The sequence below is a fragment of the Heterocephalus glaber genome, unplaced genomic scaffold (genome assembly GCF_053883595.1).
Source record: "Heterocephalus glaber isolate CG9 unplaced genomic scaffold, H.glaber_assembly_v1.0 deba00001608, whole genome shotgun sequence".
NCBI lineage: Eukaryota > Metazoa > Chordata > Mammalia > Rodentia > Bathyergidae > Heterocephalus > Heterocephalus glaber.
Window position 1 is genome coordinate 34,081,731 of NW_028258379.1, and position 18,355 is coordinate 34,100,085.

Genomic DNA, 18,355 nt, shown 5'->3' on the forward strand with positions numbered 1-18,355 from the left:
CAAATCATATTCCAGGCTTTCCCACCAGGCAACTTTACTTCAGAAACACAATGTCCCATGCAAGGTTCCTGTTTGGCCTTCTGGACTCCATAGTCAGGTGAAGCAAAACCAGAAATGTCATGTGGAGCTGCAAACCCAAAATAGATTACAACCAAGACCGGAACACACAATCTAAAGAGGAGAGGTGCAAGGACACAGCCTCAAATGCAGTTGTAAAGTTCCTAGGCCTTGCAAATCATGCTACCACCATCACCACAGCCTGCCATGGAGCTCCTAGCACCATAGAGCTGGTTCACAGCAGTAACTGTTTTTTAAAAACTTTTGATCAAGTTGGGTGTGGTGGTGCACACCTGTGATCCCAGCACTCAGGAGGCTGAGGAAGGAGGATCACTGACAGTTCAAGGCCAGCCTGAGCTCCACAGTGAGTTCCAGGCTAGCTAGAACTACAGAGCGAGACCTTGTCTCAAAAAACCAAATAATAAATAAGCAAACTTTTGATCAGATTCTGGATGGGGCATAAGATAGGTCCCCAGAAGAAAGTTCAGGTTGTAAGTTTATCCAGCCTCTTACTCAATGCCAAAGTAACCACAGAGGATCCCTCAACTTGACCCTTAATTACTCAGACACACAAGTGGAGAAGGGACATTTTATCACTGAAACCCAGCATCTCTTGTTCCCGGGAACAAACATTACAACAACAGGGCAGACAGAAATGACAATCTGCCATTCATCAGAGCTGCTCTGTGTCATGCACAGCACCAGTCACTTCCGGTGCACGCTTTTATTCATTCACTGGTAAGGTCATCTTTGCTTTACGTAAAGGAACCTGAGTGTTGGTGAAGTAAAACGCCAAGGTCATCTCCTACACCAACGGCAGAATACGGATTTTAACCCTGGGTTGTAATAAAAAGATTAGTTCTTATTAACTGGGGTTGCCTCAAGGCCAGCCACAAGCTATGCCTTGAATCTACCCCACTATGCTGCACCCCGGAACTTGGCCCAGGACCAGCTTCGGTGGCTCCTGCTGTCCCACACCATCCATCACTTCATGCCAGCAGAAAAACCACAGCAGCCAGTGCAAACCTTATGTGGGACTAAGGCAGAGGACAGGCACCTCTCTGCGTGGTGGCTTCCCATACCTCCAGGAGACCCCTGGAGCCCTTTGAAGAGTTGGGAGCCATGCAGCCTTCTTCCCAGAAAAATATTTAAGTGCTGGGCCGAGGACTGAGCTCAGTGGCACAGCGCCTGCCTAGAAAGCTCAAGGACCTGAGTTCAATCCCCGGTACCCCCAAAATAAATAAATTAATTAAAAATTCAGATGCAAATGCACACAGATTCCTGCTTACAATTCCAATTCCCAAATCCCCTCGGCACTTAGAAGCCCAGCCAAGGGCCAGTTCTGCAGATTCCACATGAGCACTGGCTCTCCAGCAGTTGTTTACAAAAAATGTGGGCAGTGCACTTTCCCCTCCTTTCCACATGAAACCTGGCTCGGAGGCTCTGGACATAAAATGTGCTAGCGTGAGCTGCTGAGGAGAAGCCCGGTCCGAGGAGCACTGCTTGCTCGCCTGGCGCACCTGTGGTATAAGCCAGGGGGCTAAGAGAACTAACAGGACTCACAGATTTAGTGCAGGAGCTGGCTTGTGCGATTGTGGCCCCACAGCCTGCTGTCGGCAAGTGGAGACTCAGAAAGCCAGGTCACCTCTTCTGGTCTGGTGACCCTACACCGGGTGAGACGAGGACCCCGGGGTGGAGGCGATGGGTCTTGGTCATCCACCCCTCCTCTCCCTGTGACCACGCAAGCTGCCACCAGCTCTCTGTACCGGCGGCCACGGGAGTCCCCAGGGAACACACGATGGAGCATCCCAGTTTCTTTCCCCTTGGTTTGCCACGGCCACTTCTCCGTCTGTTAGGGTTTGGAGTGAATGTCCCCAAGAGCCTCGCGCGGCCACAGGCAGGGCTTTTGGAAGGTGACTGGACTGTGAGGCTTACTTGCTGTTAGGAGATGTGGGATTGGTCACTGGGGGCGTGGCCAGAAGGGCGTGGCTTCCATCCTGGCTCCTCCCTTTGCCCTGCTGCTTCCTGGTTTTTGTGATGAGCAGCTCTCTGCTGTCCTGCCTTGGAGCCAGAGCACTGGAGGCTGAAACCTGCAAACCATGAGCAGAGTAAACCTCTCCTTTAAGCTGCCGGTGCTGGGTATTGTGTCCCAGCAACAAGGAAAGTGACTAAGACAACATCTCTGTCCCTGATGTCCAGGGGCCACACTTGCTTCTCTAACACCCAGCTGTGCATTGGAGGGGACTGGCCACAAAGCTAGTGACCTGTAAGCTCAGGGCCCCTCACGTGAATGGGACACTCACATGCCCCTAATTTCTTTCCTTTCTTTTTTTTTCCTTTTTGAGACACGTGCAGGATGGCCTTGAACTCACTATGTAGCCCAGGCTGGCCTTGAACTCTTGGGGATCCTCCTGCATCAGCCTCCCAAGTGCTGGAATTATAGGTGGGCACCACCACACCAGGCTTTGTATTCTTTCAAAGAGACTCCCCCAGAGCCAGCGTGGTGGTTCACGCCTGTGACCCCAGCACTTGGGAGGCTGAGGTAGAAAGATGGCCGTGAGTGTGAGGCCAGCCTGGGCTAGCTAGTCAGTTCAAGGCCAGCCTGAGTTAGAGTGAGACCTTGTCTTCACACACACAAAGACTCCCCCAAATAGTATGAACTTTGGAGCCTACCAAACCTACACTTCAACCACTGCTCAGACACTCTGAGGCCCCCGAGAGAGCTCAGGTCCCCAGTGCTGGCCTCCGCTGCCCTTGCCTGACCCCCGCACCCCCAATGCATGGGGTGGTGCTTTCCATCTCTGAGCATCATTGCCTCTTCTCTCTCCTCAGGCTCAGCCTCACCTGGGAGGCCTTCCTCCCTCCAGGTCCCACTGAAATCCCTCCATCCCCACTTGCCCTCAGGGGCTGCTCTGCCTCCTGCCTCTCCCTTGTTGCTGTGTCCAACTTCTGGGAAAAAGATTAATAAAGCTCTGGGAACAGAATCTAGCACAGAGAAAGAAAGCTGTGCTTGTTAAAGAAAATACAATTCAAATAAAACAGGCTGGGTGTGTTGGTGCACACCTGTAATCCCAGGAACTTGGGAGGCTGAGGCAGGAGGATCACACATTTAAGGCCAACCTGAACAATTTATGGAGATCATGTCTTTTGTTTGTTTTTTGAGACAGGGTCTGGCTATGTAGTTCAGGCTCAGCTTGAACTCACTAGGTAGCCCAGGGTAGCCTCGAACTTGCAGCGATTCTTCTGTGTCAGCCCCCCAGTGCAGAGTTCACAGGTTTGCACCACCATGTCTGGGTGGAACCACGTCTTAACATTTTTAAAAATTTAAAAAGCAAAACTGGGGATGTAGCTCAGTGCTCTCCCTGGCAATCAAGCCTTCAATACAAAGAGCCCCTGGGGAAAGATTTGGATCCCAACCATAACAGTGAAAGAAGCTAGTCTGAGAAAGGAAGGAAGGATGAGCGGGAGGGAAGGGGGGAGGGAAAAAGGAAGGGGGAGGGGAGGGGGAGGGAGGGTCCGTCCCCAGAGAACTCCAAGTGTCCATAATGGTGAAATTATTCATACAAGTTTTCACTGTAGCCTGTTTTCCCTAAATTAATTGCTATTGTCTCCGAGACATGGTTACAAACTGCTCGGCTTGAAGCTGTGATAAAGGACATTGCAAGCTCAAGCTCAACTTGCCAGCCTGTCAATAATTTTGACACTCTGATTCCCAGTCACCTGGTAACTACTAAAAGGTGTCATATTCCAAGGCCTTTAATTTCACCTTTCACGGGAGAGGGAAATTGATGGGGGAAAGGAAGGAGGCCACAGTCAGAGACATGTACAAATTACCTTTTGATTCCTATGAATATATGTGTCATTTGCATCGAATGCCTGCCTGGGTGAGAAGCTCTGTCCCCCAGACGTGTGAGCTGACGGCCATCAGTGCATAATTGTGGGGCCCCTCCTGTCTCCCCCACTGGGGACAGCGCAGTGCTCAAGGTCAGCACGGAGGTGTCCGCCCAGAAGTTTCCACCTTGGACCTCCTGCATCAGGAGCAGAAGGTGTGTGGGGGTCTCCCAGTGTGGGCGCTGTGTCCTGCATGAGCTCTGAAGATCAAGGAAGGCGAGAGGTAAAAAGTCATCCGTTGGGCTGTGGGTGTGGCTCCGTGGCAGAGCTCTTGGCTAGCATGTGTGAGGCCCAGGGCCCCATTCCCAGCCTGTGGGACACTTCCGGGACCCCAGCTGCCTGACGTCACACGATGAGGGATCACAGAGGAAGTGGGGGATAGCCCTGCTGCAGGCAGCCGAGAAGACAGGCGTTCTCAGCAGTTTGCTGGGATGGAGAAGAGGGGCAGCGCAAGAGAAACTCACAGATTTTGTTTTGAACACAGATCCTAGGGCCGGGAGGCAGCTTAGTGGCTGGCTTCCATCCCCAGATCTGGGGGGCGGGAGGAAATGTAAAGCTGGTTGTGGTGCCACACGCCTGTGATCCCAGCCCTCAGGAGGCTGAGGCAGGAGGATCACCGAGAGTTCAGGGCCAGCCTGGGCTACACAGCGAGATCCCGTCTCAAAAAAAAAATAGGAAAATGGATGCCCTTTGAGATCATAATGCCAAGTGAAATAAATCAGACATAGAAAGTTAAATATTGCATGGTTCTCTTATATGAGAAACCCAAAGTATAAATAATTTAAAGAGCAAAATACAAGATACATAATGAACAACAGGGAGATAGAGCTTTTATAAAAGGGGAGGGCCGGGGATGTAGCTCAGTGGTTTTGCCGCCTGCTGCGCAAGCACAAGGACCTGAGTTCAATCCCTGGTACCAAAAAAAGAGGGAAGGGAAAGAGACATAAAAGAAAAGAAAATGTGTTCTGTTCATGTACCCACTCCTTATGAGAATGTAATCATCACTATAAACATGGACTCCTAAAAATAAAAATTTGAAAGAGTAAAATAAAAGAAGACAGAAAAGAGGGAGATGGACTTTGTGGAGATGGGGAGGGGACTGGGGTGAGGGAGACAGGAGAAGAAGGAAAGTAGAAAGAATCAAGATGCACTCTGTATGTGTTCTAATTCCCCATGGCGAATGTATTTATTATGTATCACAGAAAAATGTATTTCTTATGTATCACAAAAAATACATACCCTTGAAGTCTTTTCTTTTTATCCAAAGAGTCTCTCCTCTGCCACATGGAGTGCCTGGCACACGCTTCCCGGGCACGGGCATAGGTGGTGGGGAGCAGGCCTGGTGCTGCCCCTTGGCACCGCACTCCTGGGCCTGGCAGGGGCTGGGAAAGAAGCCTGCACCCGGCCCCTGGCCTTGGTACTGGTCAGCGAGGGCTGGGATTTGCACACAGGGCTCTGACAGCTGCTGGAAGGAAGCAGGAAGGGAAGGATTCCGGATTTTGGGGTGAGGGTCCTGCAGGCTGAGCCCTGCAGCCTGAGTCCAGCTCTGGGGGAGTTGTTAGCCTCCCTGGCTTCCCTTCCTGGAAAGTGGGGGTACCTCTCAGCTGGAGTTCTTGCCAGTGCCGAGGAACAGCTGAGGTGGAGCCCTAGCCTGGTGCCCAAGGCTGGGCGGATGGCCCTCGGGTCACTAGGGAAAGCATTCTTTTAACCCCTCTGCCTGCAGGGTTGCCTACAGACTGGGGAGCAGCCCCCAACTTGCTCCCTCCCTGATCTGGGACCTCCCTCACCCAAAACCCTAAGAATCGCTGCAGTCTCTCCCAGAATTCCTGTGCTCAGCAAGCTCTGGGGTCACTGACTATAGTTATTCCCCAAGGCTGTCACAACAAAATGCCACCAGCCAGCCATCTCTAAACAGCACAATTACATTTTCTTGTCTGTTTGTCTTAAAATGGGATCTTGCTCTGTAGCCCAAGCTGCCCTCGGACTCACCATCCTCCTGCTTCAGCCTCCCGGATGCCGGGGTTACAGGCCTGCACCACCATTCTTGGGCAGAAATGTACAGTATTTCCTAACAGTTCTTGGGTGAGGAGCCCAACATCACAGTACCAGCTTGCCCTGATTGTATCTGCAAAGGCCCTGGTTCCAAACAGCACCACTTTACAGGGACCCAGGGTTAGGCTTCAACATAGCTTCTTGGGGAATGCAGTCCTTCAAGCAGGCATGGAATTGGGCTTTGTGAGGCACAGAGATTAGACAGCTTGGGGAGCCCTCTTTCAGTAAAAGAACACAAAAGTAAATTTAGGCATGGAGCAAGGGAGGCAGCTGGTAATTTAAGTTTCATGAAGATCTACCTCTGGATGAATCTCACTTACCCCAGTTCAGCATCTGGGTTCATCAGGGGTAGACGTGTGGCCCAGGGGTCCAGCACCTGCCTGGCATGCTCGAGGCCCTGCGGTCAACCCCCAGCACCAGCCTCTCACCCAACGGATTCATACATGGAGCTGAAAGAGTAAAGCAGTTAACAATGACACACTGTTAGAATGTAAATTTTACACACAGACACATCCATCAACACGCACATTACAACAGATCTGAAAGATACATCTATAAATTTCAGCTGATTACTTGGGACCGTGGGGTTGTGGGTGCTTGTTATTATTTTTCTTTCTCCTCTTTGCTTATCCAAATGTCCTAGCTTTCCTGCAATGAACACAGATTGCCTCTATAAAAGCTGTAACCGTCTCCTCGTTGCGGGCTCGATGTATCCCAGGCGCTCGTGGGGTGCGGCACTGCTGGCGGCTGTCACGGGCATCTTTCCTGGGAAATGCTACTCCTCAAGGGCTCCCCACGACCGCCCCTTTGGCCACCTCGGTGCCCCGCCCCCGCCCCTGAAGGCTGCCAGGCTCAGATTGGGAAAGGCACCCAGAGAGCCACGGGCCACCGTGCACAGGAGAGGGGCCGTGGCTGCTGATCTGTTTCCCTGATTTACATCAATTTACATTCAGCTCTGGGCAATCTACATGGAAATCAGGCGGCCCCCATCTATTGCAAGAAGTCGGAGGAGGCTGCTGGGCTGGGGCCTGGGGTGGTGGATGGAGATACTCCCCTCACTTCCCAAACCCTGGGCAGATTAATTTGTCAACCAAAACAGGAGCTGGTGCTGTAATCATGGCCACCCAGCACTCTGTTACTGTCCCAAATTGGATACATAAATGGCTATTTGTGGCTGATTAACCTGAGTGTTTTGTCTGGTTTCATTTTCCATCTCCCTCTCTGCCAGGAGGCGTCGAGGCGTCTGTCCTGGAGGTGACTGTGGCCACTCATTCCTTCCTTCCGCCAGCAGTAATTGTCTGAGGTCTGCTGTGTGCCAGGCCTCTGTCCCCTGGTCATGCCAGGATGTGATGTCCCCGCTCACCCACACCCTCCGCCCCTCCAGGGATAACCACTGAGCTCATTCTTTCCCCATGGTTAGTTCCACCGGTGATTGAATGTCCGCTCACAGAACTGTATGCTACGCAGAAAGGACAAACACACCCCACGATACTGTCCACAGCACATTCAAATGTTGCTGATCAGAACCTCGTGTGGTCGTCATTATGATTGTGGGGTTCATCTATGCTGCTGCGGGTGTCCACAGTTTGCTTTTTTTTATCACTGTGTAGTATTTAATTTCACATGTGTACCGCCACGTAACCAGCCCATGTCTGGTCCATGAGGCTTAGGCAGTTTCCATTTTAGGACAGCGTGCACAAAGGTGTGGTGACCTTTCTTCTCCTGGTGTCACAAGCCTGGGGTAGCTGCTGGGTCAAAGGTCACCCTGACTTCAGCCTCAGTAGATTCTGCCCTCCTGGTCTGCCTCATATTGCCCACCCCTTCTCCTCCATAATCAGAAGACAGTCTCTCACCTCCCTCGCTAGAAATTCTTCCAGGGCAGCATCCAGCCCCTCCGCTTTGCTACAGAATCAGCTCAGCCAGTCTGCAGCTTTTCCAGCCCTCAAAGATCCTGGGTCCCCAGGCTGGCTGCCCAGCACCTTCCTCAGAGTCTGGGGCCCTGATCCCCTGGGTCCTCCTCCCTGAAGCAACTCAGATATAATAAAGCCGCTTCCTGCACTGCTGCCTATGCCAGCCTTACAGTTCTTTTTACCTTGGCAGTAATGCAAGCAACAATGCTGTACACTGCTAACTGTCCTGTACGTACAATTCCTTGTCCACCTGACTGTGTGGTTCCTGTCTCTTGACAGAGCCCAGCTGGGGCCCCACTCAGGCCTTCTGCTCCTCTTTTTCCAGCTTGGTGGGGTCTGAATGTACTGAACCTCTGCTCTTGATTTGTCAGAGAGAACATGGGTGAGTGGGCCTTGTCGAATCAGTTGAAGGTAAGAACAAAACAAGTTTCCCAGAAGGAAAAGAAATTCTGCTTCAAGACTATGGTACCAGTTCCTGCCTCAGTTTACCACTTTCCTGTCTGTCCACCACACTGAAGCGCTTTTTAGATTCAGCCCAGTGATCTTTCCTTCTAGAAGCTTCTGTACCTTTGGGGTTGGTTGGGGGGCTCCTCCGAATAATGATCACACAGATGTGTACAATTTGCCCTTCTCATTCAGTAAGGGTTTGGTAAGCACCACAGTGGACTGAGTTGTGTCCTTGCTCCCAAGTGGCCCTGTGACTATGCCCACAGTTCAGATCCTGAGGAGGTCACTAAAGCCAAGTGAGGCCACAAGGCGGGCCCTGATCTGATCGGACTGGGGTCCTTGAAAGAGACAACAGAGGAGCAGAATTCCTTCTTCTAGGAAACCTCAGTTTTGTTCTTGGGCCTTGAACTGATTAGACAAGCCCCACCCATAGAATCAATCAGTTACAGTGAACTGATTGCAGGTATCAACCGCATCTGCAAAATACCTCCACGGTAGCACCCAATGTTGTTTGATTAAATAAGTGGGGGTACAGTGCAGCCAAGCTGGCCCCTGAAACCCCAGCACCAGGCCTGCAGAAGGCTCCATGCTGGTAACGTTCTCCCTCTTCCCCTACCTGGACCAGTTCCTGACCTGCCTTTACACAGCAAGGCCTGGCTGCCTTTGAAATGCATTTCTCTGGCTTCCTCCTGGAGAGCAGGCTTCAGGGGTTCAGCTGGTTGCCACCAGGGGCACCAAGCCAGGAGGCCACTGCTGGCACCAGGTGAGCCAGAGGGACAGGTCCTGGGCCTCGGAGGCAGCACGAGGGCTGCAAGCTCAGCAGCATGTGGCTCTGGTGGCAGGAAGACAGGCAGGTGGTGCTTGTTTCTGTCCTCCCAGAAGCCAGTCCACTGGGCATCGGGCTGCGTACACAGCAGGTGCTCAATCAGTGGTGGCTGACAGGGAGAGAAACAAGCAGCTTGGAGCATTTGCACAGGTAAAGGAGTGGCCACACGTTCCCTGTTGGCAGCCTTGGCTTCTCTGCCCCGCGCCCCATCCCAAACCCCACTTCCCTCCCGGAACAGGTTTACCCGCAGCTCCTCTGTTCTCTTGGCTTCCCTTGGCCTCCCTGGGGTGCACAGTGCAAAGGTCACCTCCTAGGGGACGGTCCTGCTGCCAAGGGCTGGGACTGGAGGTGACTGGCTTCTCCACTCTGCCCCGGCTTCCTGGTCCCCTCTAACCCAGAGAAGGTGTGAGAATGTCACCTGGCTGCTGCGCATCCCGAGTCTGGAGCAGGGTGGGATCCATCATCTACCTCTTAGGCATGAACTGGAGCCTGGGGGAGAGTAGAGGGGTCTGGCAGGGTCCCCGCGACCCCACCACCTAACCCGCTGGAGGGCTATTGACCCCTCACGTTCATGGCTAAGCATGTTTTCTTCAGAGTTCTACAAAACATCTTAAGACAGAGTCAAATCGGCTATGCCTCCACAAAAAGTGGTTCCACACTCTTGCCCTGCGGAACAGGGGATCCAAGAACCGGCAGCTACCTGGCCCCGTTCCCTGCCGTATTATAGAGCAAGGAAGCCAAATTTCCTTCTCATGTCTATAAATAAAGTGCTTCATCCACAAGCAATTGGGTGGAAGCATTTTTCCAACCAGTGAGCATATGTGTTTCATTTCTCCACAAGCGACACATCAGATCAGAGATGTTAGTTTCTGTCCGCTCTTATGTGTAATAATAATAATAATTCCTTCACAGCATCTATTTCCTTCCCTTCTAACCCTCTCCTCACCCTGCCTCAGTCTGGTTTCATGGAGAAATTCTACCTAGGAACTGGCAGGCACAGCATTCCAAAATTCTTTCAATTCAAGATGTTAAGAAAGCATAGGATTTAATTTCTTCTGTTTCATGCAGCACACTCCATTCCTGGCATCCTGAGTTGGCTTCCTCTCCTGATTATAAGTGCTATGCAACTGATTGCTTGCCCCTTCACCCGGGCTGCCAGGTGGCTCAGTACCTGAGCTGTATACGTCTTATGGTGAGACCCTGCAAGATCTCCATTTCCTAATCGTGAATGACTTCATTTTTATTTTCCTTAGTGAAACTAATGTCAATTAGGCTTCCCCATGCTGTCTTCTGAAAAAAGGCAGAAAGCAAAGAAATAATAGTCCTGGGCTGTGGATGTAGCTCAGTGGTAGAACATGTGTCTAGTATGCATGATACCCTGGGTTTGACCATTGGCACAACAACAACAAAAAATGATAGTTGCAAAATACTTTTCATTTTTAGTGGCTGCTCCTCCTCTCAGAGGAGAAGCTCTATTCAAGGTCAGCCTGAACTACAAAGCAAGGGCCTATCTCAACAAACAATAAAAACAAATAAACAGGGCTGGGGATTTAACTCAGGGGTGCCAATGCCTGCCTCGAAAGTGCAAGGTTCTGAGTTCAATCCCTGGTACCAAACAAACAAACAAACAAACAACAAACAAACAAATTTTTAAAAGTACAGCTCAGGGCAGAGAGTGGGTTTGGCTGAGGTTAGTGGGCTGCGCCGTCCAAAGAGAGTGAACTTCAGGTGAACAGGTTAAGCAGAGCTAGTCAAAGGTATCCATCCATCCATCCATCCATCCATCCATCTATACATCTAGATATTCATCCATCCCATCATTTATCCAACCATACATCCACCCATCCATCCACCCATCCATTTATCCATCCATCCATCCACCCACTCAACCATCCATCCATTCATCCAAATATTCACCTATCTCACCATTCATCCAACCATCCACAAGTAAAACAACACACAAAAAAATCCATCCATTCATCCATCTATCCATCCATTTAATATTCATTTACCCCCTCATCATCCAACCATTCCTCCATCCATCCATCCATCCATTATCCATCCACCTATTCATGCAACACTTTCTAATTCCACTACATGACAAAGGTCTCGTGCCTTCCTGTGGGGAGCTCTAGAACTGGACTAACCCTTCGGAATTAACTCAAATCGAAGTAAGGCCTTTATACCCCACATCAACCAGACCCTGGGTGCAGATGTCCCAGGGAAGTGAGAGCAGCTGCAGGAAGTTAGCAGAGAGACTTTGCTGAGTCCCTGGCAGCCAGAGTTCCCAGTGGACAGGGGAATAAGAGCTTCTGTCCTGCAGAACAGGCCTTGGTGGCTTAGCATCAACCCAGCCTACCCTGTTTGCTATTCTTCATTGGGTCATTTGTTCATTACATGTCCTTCTGCACTGAACACAACAGGGGCACACCTGTAATCCCAGCTGCTCAGAAGGCTGAGGGAGGCAGGAAGATCTCAAGTTCAAGGTCAGCCAAGCCAATTCAGTAAGACTCATTCTCAAAATATAGAGTAAAAAGACTTGGGGATGTAGCTCAGTGGTCTACGGGTTCAATCCCCAGTACTGATAAAAACAAAATCATGAATGGAATTGAGGATGGATGGTGTATTAGTTTGGCTGTCAGTACAGACTAGGCAGCTTAAACAACAGAAATTAATTCCACATAATTCAGGATGGTGGAGGTTCAAGATCAAGGTGCTGACAGGTTTGGCTTCTCCTGTGTCCTGTCCCCTCAGCTTTCCAATGGCTGTTGAGTCACTGTGTCCTTGTATGGTCATTTCTCTGTGCATGTACTTCCACGCACTAATCTGTGTATACCAATCTCCTCTCTTACGGGAACACCAGTCAGAAGAGCCCAGATGTATGACCCTGGATTTTACTCCACTTGCAGGCCAACAAATTGGCACCTCAGTTTCATGGATGCTGACAAAAGACAAGAGATCCTGAGGTCAGGGACAGAAGACTTTGTTACTCCAGCAAAAGCAACAGGCAGAGTGTCTGATGTCCTCCCAGCATCCTCAGCCCCTATTCCCACAAGGCAGTGTGGATTGGTCAGTTTCCACAGTGGGTCTACAGCACAGGTGAGGAACCCAGAGCTCCGGGAACCTGTTAGAGCAAGCAGGAGCCAACAACTGCCCTTGCCCCAGAGGGAGAGATCCTCATCGCTTAACCTGGCTCCTACAGACACAACCCTGAGAAATGGCCCTAGCCACAAGGCATGCATCTGTGACCCCAGGAAGATGAATACCTACTGGCCTCCAACAACATGCAAGCTACCAAACCCGGCTCTCGGGGTCCAGAGGCACCTGGCTCCCGCCTGCCCCTCTGACATAGCCCTAACCCCAGCCCCCATTCCCCCTGCTCTCAGAGCCTTTCACTTGCTGTGCACCTGCCTGGTTGTACCTTTGCACCCTCTGAATGCCACCTGCAACCACCTGGGCCAATGCTGCCTCTCACCCCCATCCGACCATGAAGGCTGTGTTCTGTTCAGGGCTAGCGCTCTCAGAAGCGGTCTTTTCTGTAGAGCTATTTCCTCCCACTTGTGGGTCAGCCCCAGCGGGGCCAGGACCTCAACCCCTATTCCTTGCTGTACCCTCAGAGCCTAGAGCAGGGTCTGGGTGCTAAATAAATATTTGGGGGAGGGCTGAGGTGTGGCTCAGTGGCAGAGCACTTGCTTAGCAAAAAGCTGGACATGGTAATGCATGCCTATAAACCCAGCACTCAGGAGGCTGAGGCAGGAGGATCACCATGAATTCATAGGGAGACCCTCTCTCAGACAACCAAAACATAAACAAACAAGCAAATATGGGGATAAATAAATGTGATGCAAAGCAGGGAGCACCCCAGCTTAAAAAGCCAGAGGGCCTACCTCTGACAGTCCCCGGGGATAGGAAAGGCCAACCCAGGTGCTTCTCATGCTCTGGAAACTTAAGACTTGGCACGACTCAGATTAATACCAGGGTTCAAGTGCTGCGTGACTCAGCGCTGCGCTTCAGACTCGAGGCCTCCCTTTGTAGTGGGCTCTGATGACCTCAACAGGCACCGCAGCCTGGCTATGGGGAAAGCCCCCGGTCTAAGCAACGGAGAGTATCAAGGTCAGATTTGGCATGTGGGTGCGCATACATATTTGTGGTTTAGAACAAACAGCCCACCAACATGCTCCCGATCACCTGGGTGTCCGGCCCACCAAGCATCGAAGAGCTGGAGGCCACCCGCCTGGGGACAGATGCCCTTAACTACGGACAGCTCCCAGCTCCCGGAAGTGGGGAATGAGTGGGTGTCAGGGGCAGCTGGGACGGGGTGTTAAAGTGGAGTCTGCACGCACGGCACCCTGGCCCAAGGTGTCTAGTCCAGGGCTTTGCCCGCAGCAGGGCGACCAAGATGGCAGGCAGCGTGGCAGGTGTCTCAGACGCCCCCTAGTGCTCACAGCTGGAGGCTCAGAACCCTGAGCCTGGAAGTTACAAGGAGGACGGAGAGGAAGAGAGTGAGAATTTGAAGACAGTGGGAAGATGCTGTCTTCTCACGCGATGCTAGAGGAGCCAGGGACAGAGGAGCTGGTGGTTGCGATGAGGTGGGGGCAGTCACAGGTGTCTAATGCAAACCTGCTCTGGTGGCTACACCTGCAATCCCAGCCACCTCAGAGGCGGAGGCAAGAGGATTCCCAGTTTGAGCCCAGCCTGGGAAACTTAGCAAGATGGTCTCAAAGTAAATAAAAAGGGCCAGGGGAGGACCTTGGGGTGTGGACTGGGGCTCCCTCCCACCTGCCCCCCCGCCCCAGCAACCAGGGCGCCTGTAAACCGCCCCCCATCCTCCTTGGCTGTGCGGTACCTGGTTCCACACTAAAGGGGGTCATAAAGGCCATTGTCCTGAGCTCCAGAAGTGAACAACAGAGAGAGGGCCTCTCAGGCTCCCTGGTGAAAACTGAAGCCCACTGGAAAGGTGAAGAGAATCTCTGCAATAAAGGCACAGCAGACCCCTGTGCTTGGTAAGTCGGAGGGATCATCACCTCCCATCGGAACCTGGGCTATCTTCAGGGGAAGGGCAGCTGGAACCTGCAGTAGAACCTTGCAGAGCTCAACCCTGCAGGAGGACAGGGAGCTCAACTTGGGACTGGCAGCCAGAAATCTGCCTGAATCTCATGGGTCTGTGACTGGCTTCTGAGACTCAGTGACTTATATGTGCACACTGCTGCCCACGTTGTCTATTGTGACAGCAGAGACATACCCCAAAGGAGGCCCCTCATTTTTATTTTTTATGTGATATTTTCAAAGTTATGTTTTTGCTCTTATTAATTTTTAATTTTTCTACTATTTTCAATTGTTTTTCTTTTCTCTTCTCTCTCTCTCTCTCTCTCTCTCTCTCTCTCTCTCTCTCTCTCTCTCTCTCTCTCTAATTCTCTCACTGTCCCACACTGTTCTTCATCTCCCTTTTTGTTCCTGTTCTGGCTCTAATTTGAATTTCTTCTTTATTTTTCTTTTCTTCTCTTTTTCCTTCTCTCCATTGTCATTAGTTTTAAAGGAAAGTGAATACAGTTTCTAGCCTCCCTATTACTGTTAGGTTGTTCTGTTCTCATCTTTGTTCTTTCATTCTGTCTTTTCCTCTTGACTTCAACAGTTTCTTAGAGTTTGCATGATCTTCCTGTGCCCCTCTGGCCTACCTCTAACCTTTCCCTATCCTTCTACCTATCTATCCCTCCCTCCCAACTCCTTCTAAATCCCCATCCTGAAGGGTAAAGTTGCTATATTGAAGAGTCTATTAACTATAAACATATGTTGGGTTGGTCCTCGATTTTGATTTAATTCACACAGTTAAAGGTGATAGGTTAATAACCACCACAAATTGTCGTTTTCTAAGCTGTGCTTGATGCTATGGTGTTGCTGACTGTATCACTTGGGCTAAGGTGTTGTGATTGATCTAATCACTTGTCCTTCCTGGTATAATGAAAATGAGATTGCCTAAGAGTCATTAGAGACTCAAAACCTAAAGACCAGCTATACCTGGAAGACACCTCTGAGAAGCAATCATTCCATGAGGGTTCTAAATACAAGCTACAAAGATACATACAATAAGCAACTTCAAAGTATCAACCCAGGAATTAAACCACAGACAGTACCAAAAACAAAAATGAGAAGACATTTAAGCAAGTCACAAACTCAGACTTCCACCACAAAAAAGGCAAATTCTGGGGGAAACGAGGTGGAAAAGTGTGATAATCAACCACCTGGACACCCTGAACTGATAGCACAAGAAGGAACAAAACAGATGAATGAAGCTCTAGAAAAATTCAAAGCAGAAATAATCTCCCAGGTAACTACAGAGATGGTGAGCAGAGTGAAAGACATGATTAAAGGCTCTAGAAAAGAAACAGATAAAAAACACAGATGAACTCAGAACCATGCTGGAAGCCATGAATGCCTAGCATAAGAAAGGAATGGAAACCATGATCACCCAACACAGGAAGAAATGGAATCCATGAAACAGATTCAGACAGATATCCAGGAGATTTAAAAACTCCACTGAAAGTATTCACAGCAGATTGACCAAATGTGAAGATAGAATATCAGATATAGAAGACAGGATTGTGGTTAGTGACCATGAAAACAGATTTCTTAAAAATAGTAAGGGACCACAAGAAATCAATCCAGCAGTTCCTAGAAGATGAAAAGAACAATAACATAAGACTGATAGGAGTCCATGAAAAAACAGGAGAAAGCACAATTGACATAAAAAAAACTGTTCACAGAAGTAATAGTGGAAAACTTCCCACACAGAGGTAGAGAATTGGACATACAGATAAGTGAGGCATATAGAACTCCATCTAGCCATGATCAAAAAACTCTATACCTAGACATAAAATAGTCAAGATCCCAGAAACTGAACACAAAAACAAAATCCTACAAGCAGTTAGGGAAGAGAAATAAATCACCTACAAAGGAAAGCCCATCAGAATCGCAGCAGACTTCTCAACACAAACCCTCAAATCAAGGAGAGCCTGGAGTGAAGTATTTCAAGCCCTAAAAGAAAATAACTTCCAACCTAGATGGTTGTATCCTACAAAATTGTTCTTCAAAATCGATGGGAAAATTAGATACTTCCACGACAAAGAACACCTGAGAAATTTCATGAACACCAAACCAGAACTCCAAACAATTCTAAACAATATCCTAGAAAAAGACAAAGAAGATCACAACTCCAGGAGGCCCAACAGAGTGAAACCACCAGGCAAGGCAAGAAACTAAAGGGAAAGGGAGAAAAATTAAAAATAAAAGAGCCAACAAGAGTAAAACATCATGACAAGGATGAGTCAGTATCTATCAATTATAACCATCAATGTTAATGACCTCAATTCACCATTCAAAAGAAACAGAATGGCAGAATGGATTAAGAAGCAAAATCCAACAATATACTGGATACAAGCAACACATCTAACTCAAAAAGAAATTCACAGACTGAAAGTAAAAGAATGGGAAATAGTTCTCCACACGACAGGAACACAGAAAAATGCAGGAGTAGCAATCTTATTTGCAGACAAAGTAGATTTCAAACCAAAACTAATTAAGAGAGACAAAGATGGTCACTACATCCTTGTGAAGGGAACAATCCAAGAGGAAGAGATGACAATCCTAAATATATATGTACCAAATATGAATGCCCCCCAAAATACAAAACAAATATTAATGGACATGAAAAACCAAATAAGCACTAACACAATTGTAGTGGGGGACCTCAATACCCCGTTATCACCAATAGACAGATCATCTAGACAAAAAATTAACAACAAAATTCTGGAACTGAACCAAGCTATTGAACAAATGGACTTCACAGATGTTTACAGAGTATTCCACCTCACAAAATCAGAATATACATTCTTTTCAGCTGCACACAGGTCATTCTCCAAAATAGACCACATGTTAGCACATAGGACATGTCTAAGTAAATGTAAACTGAAGTTACCCCCTGTATATTATCAGACCATAGTCCAATAAAATTGGAGATCAATGACATAAGAAACTGCAAAAGTCCCACAAACATATGGAAATTAAATAACACCCTCCTAAACAACCAACGGGTCACAGAGGAAATTAAAGAAGAAATCAGACAGTTTCTACAAGTAAATGATAATGCCAGTACAATATACAGGAATCTGTGGGACAGAATGAAAGCAGTTCTACAAAGGAAATCCTAGCAGTGAATGCCCACATTAGGAAAACAGAGAGCACAAATAAACAACCTAATGCTGAACCTCAAGTTCCGAGAAAAAGAAGAGCATAACAAACCCAAAGCTCTTACAAGAGAGGAAATTATAAAGATCAGAGCAGAAATCAATCCAATGGAGACTAAGAGAATGATACAAAAAATCAATGAATCGAAGAGCTGGTTTTTTGAAAGAATAAATAAAATCAATAAACCTTTAGGCAACCTTATCAAAAAAAGGAAAGAAAAGGCTCAAATCTGTGCAATTAAGAATGAAAAAGGTGAAGTCACAACAGATCCAACAGAAATCCAAAGGATCATCAATACCTACTTCAAGAATCTGTACTCTAATAAAATCGAAAACATAGAAGAAATGGATGGATTTCTAGATACATACGAATTGCCAAAGTTAAATGAAGAAGATATAAAAATTCTAAACACCCCAGTTACAATGAGTGAAATTGAAAACGTAATAAAAAATTTACCAACGAAGAAAAGCCCAGGTCCTGATGGCTTCACTGCTGAATTCTACAAGACATTTAGAGAAGAACTATTGCCATTACTCTTTAAACTTTTCAATGAAATTGAAAGGGAAGCAATACTTCCAAATTCATTCCTGGAAGCAAGTGTTACTTTGATTCCAAAACCAGGGAAAGACCCAACCCAAAAAGAGAACTACAGGCCAATCTCCCTAATGAATATAGATGTAAAAATCGTCAACAACATACTGGCAAACAGAATACAGAGGGTCATCAAGAAGATCATACACCCTGACCAAGTTGGATTTATCCCAGGGATGCAAGGATGGTTCAACATATGAAAATCAATAAATGTAATACACTATATTAACAGAGCCAAGGACAAAAACCACATGATCATCTCAATAGATGCAGACAAGGCATTTGACAAAATCCAGCACCCATTCATGATAAAAACCCTACAGAAAATTGGAATGGAAGG

The 18,355-nt window shown here is 48.4% G+C and overlaps 1 long non-coding RNA gene across 1 annotated transcript in view; it reads right to left on the reverse strand.

Moving 5' to 3' along the window:
* The window catches only part of LOC110346769 (uncharacterized), a 47,854-nt gene that overhangs the window by 3,907 nt on the left and 25,592 nt on the right, over positions 1 to 18,355 (reverse strand). Inside the window, exons 3-5 of the long non-coding RNA XR_002390994.2 lie at positions 6,321 to 6,449; positions 5,188 to 5,410; positions 1,993 to 2,147 (exon numbers count right to left, since the gene is read on the reverse strand). This is a non-coding gene — a long non-coding RNA (uncharacterized LOC110346769). The remainder of the gene's footprint in view (positions 1 to 1,992; positions 2,148 to 5,187; positions 5,411 to 6,320; positions 6,450 to 18,355) is intronic.